A 3,540-nucleotide genomic window follows, 5' to 3' on the forward strand; every position below is an offset into this window, starting at 1 on the left:
AGGACCATATTTGAGTGGATGCTGACTTGATTTGCATTGCCTGTGTTTATAATGTAGCATTGCATATTGATGTCCTGTCCAGCCCACCATTCCCTACTGGTTCTAGCAACCAGGCTCCCTTACAAAGTTTTATCTGGTCATGATACTCACAACAGATTTATATTAGGTTTTTTGTAGCAAATCACTGCGATTCAACCAGGCTTAATGGCTGTGTCAAAGTCACAGTCAACTCAGAACATGGCTTTTTCTGCCATGGATAGGACAGCATGAAGCTTTTAACTCCTCCACATTTCAGTTATTTTAGTCCATTACACATATCCATGAAAAACGGTGCCATTCTTTGGATGAAGCATTAAACTGAGGTCCTGTCTGCCTGATGAGCTGGGTTAATTTTCTTGCTGGTAAGGGCTCTTTAACTGTATACATTTGACCCATGTGTTTCCAGGAAGATATTAAGTACAGTATTAAGGTAGCGACTTGTCTAGATTGCTGTACATGACTATAGATTTTAAAAAATGTACGTTACTGGGATCCATCTTGTGCCGAACACAAATTCAACCTATTTATCTATTATGTGTTGATACTGAGAAATCCATTCTAAATATAACAACACTAACAATTAAGATGTTATAAACCATGTTGATTATTGGTAGAATCAGAAGACATTCTGGCTCCCCATCCCCCAGAGGATCGAGTTTAAGATCCTTGTCCTCACTTTTCAATCTCTCCATGGTCTTGCCCCTCCCTATCGCTGTGACCTGTGAACCTGCCCACTCCCTCCTTTGTTGGGCATTGGCCTGCTCCACCTTTCCCACTCCACCATCAGCGTTCGTGCCTTGGAACTCCACCCCAGAGTCCTTTGCCTCCCCCCCTCCCTTGCCTCCTTCAAGACTCTCCTCAAAACCTTCCTCTTTGACGCTCCACCCCTCTTGATTCCAACCCCCAGCTCGGGTGCAAACCCTTCACTATCCAGCACCTGTGACATTGCCAGACATGAAAGGTGCTATGTAAGTGCAATTTGTTTTTCTTCTTCTTCTTCTTGCATGTTTAAAATAGATAGAGCTAAGAAGGATAATTTTCCCCCTTGTATTCACATTGTTAAAATGACACTCTAAAAGCATTAATTTTGTTTTATAAAGCAGTTTTATGCTAGGATTTCAACTCTGATATTTTGCTTACATCTTTGTTTCATGGAGTCCTACAGCACAGAACGAGGACATTCAGCCCATCATGCCTGTGCCGGCTCTTTGAACGAGCTATCCAATTAGTCCTACTGCCCCACCTCTTTCCCCATAACCTTGCAATTCTTTTGTTTCCAAGTAAATGTCCAATTCCCTTTTGAAAGTTATTATTGGATCTGCTTTCACCACCGCTTCAGGCAGTGCATTCCAGGTCGTAACAACTCTGTGTAAAAGAAATTCTGCTCGTTTACCCTCTGGTTCTTTTGCCAATTATCTTAAATCCATGTGCCCTGGTTAACTACCCAGCCATTGGAGGAAACAGTTTCTCCCTATTCAGTCTATCAATACCCATCATAATTTTGAACATCTCTATTAAATCTCCCCTTAATAAGGAGAAGAATCCCAGCTTCTCTAGTCTCTCTACATAACTGAAGTCCCTCATCCAAGTCCTTGACATCCTTCCTAAAGTGTGGTGCCCAGAATTGGACACAATATTCCAGCTCAGGCCTAACCAGTGATTTATAAATGTGTAGCATAACTTCCTTGCTTTTGTACTCTACTTCCATATGTTTAGACGCAGTGGCATAACTACAATGGTGCCAGTGGTTCAGTCACCCAGAGCCCACAAGGTTATGGGGTCCCATGTTGTGGGGGGTGGAAAAATAACTTCCCCCCAAAAAAAAAAATTTGAACCATTTCGGAAATACTTACCTATCTCCTGGGATGCAAGTGGGCCAGGAAGTAACATTGTAGATTTCAGAATTGGGAAGGGGCGGTTCTATTCTACAACAATAACAACAACAACAAAATTACATTTGTAAAGTACTTTTCACGTTGATAGGATGTCCCAAGGTGCTGAACAGTCAAGGATCAGGACCCGAGCAGGGGGGAAATGGTGAGGGGAGGGAAAGGAGGGAGCGAGGAGGGGGTAGAGAGTCGAGAGGGGAGCTGCAGGCACGGTCAAAGAGAAGGGTCTGGCGATGTTCCGGAGGTGATGGAAGGCAGTGCCAGTTGTGGCGCGGATATGAGGGAGAAAGGGCAGCTCAGGGTCGAACAGAACACCAAGGTTCCTGACTGGCTTTGAGAGGTGGAGAGTGCAGCCTTGGATGCTGATGCTGTCAGCGTCAGAGGTGCAGAGGCGCTGACGCGAGACAATCAGGAGGGCCTCAGTTTTATGCACGTTGAGCTGAAGAAAGTTGTCTCTCGTCCAGGACTCAATGTCAGACAGGCAGCTGTCAGGACATCGGTGGTCGTGGAGTTGAGGGTAGAGGAGGAAAGGTAGAGTTGGGTGTCATCCGCATACATGTGGAAGTTAACCCCATGTCTGCGGATGATGTCACCAAGGGGGAGCATATAGAGGGTGAAGAGGAGGGGACCGAGGACAGAACCCTGAGGGACACCGCATAAGACAGTGCGGGAGCTGGAGAAAAAGCCGTTCATGGAAACAAAGTGAAGACGGTGGGAGAGGTACGACCTAAACCACTCAAGGACAGGGCCTTGAAGGTTGAGGTGGGAGGACAAGCGGTGGAGGAGGATAGCATGGTTGACCGTATCAAATGCTGCCGATAGGTCAAGGAGGATGAGGAGGCAGAGGGAGCCCTGGTCGCAGATGGTCAGGATGTCATTGGTGACCTTGACCAGGGCAGTTTCTGTGCTATGGGCAGCACGGAAACCCGACTGAAGGGGTTCGAATAATGAATGGGTAGAGAGGAAAGAGCGCAGCTGGGAGGCGACAACTCTTTCAAAGGTTGTAGAGGTTGAAGAGGAGGGGACCGAAGACAGAGCCCTGAGGAACACCGCACGAGACTGTGCAGGGTCTGGAAGAGAAACCATCGGAAACGATGTGAGGGATAAGACATGATCCATTCAAGGACAGAACCTTGAAGGTTGAAGTGAGAGGAGAGGCGATGGAGGAGGGGAGAGTGGTCCATGTTATCGAGGGCAGCAGAGAAGTCGAGGAGGAGGACGAGGCAGAGGGAAGCTCTGGTTCACAGATGGACAAAATGTCGTTTGTCACCTTGATTAGAGCAGTTTCTGTACTTGTATTCTACTCTTGTACGAGAGCCTCTTGGGGTCTTATTCCACCACTGTTTGCAACTGTTCCAAACTCAATATCACCTTACAGTAGCACCTTGTATTATTACCTCAATCTTTTAAATAAATCATTGTTAAAATTACATCATAGTTTTTGCACTTTTACTGTGCATAACCATATGTTTTCATAGCAACATTCTGCATCACATACAAACATTTTATTTTCAGTTCATTTTTTTCGCATCACTGTTTGCATACAAAAATACAGAGCCACATCACTTTAGAGCAGGGGTGGGCAAAAGACAGCCCGCGGGCCACATTCGGC

This window comes from Callorhinchus milii, unplaced genomic scaffold (assembly GCF_018977255.1).
Source record: "Callorhinchus milii isolate IMCB2004 unplaced genomic scaffold, IMCB_Cmil_1.0 Scaffold2, whole genome shotgun sequence".
In the NCBI taxonomy this organism is placed as follows: domain Eukaryota; kingdom Metazoa; phylum Chordata; class Chondrichthyes; order Chimaeriformes; family Callorhinchidae; genus Callorhinchus; species Callorhinchus milii.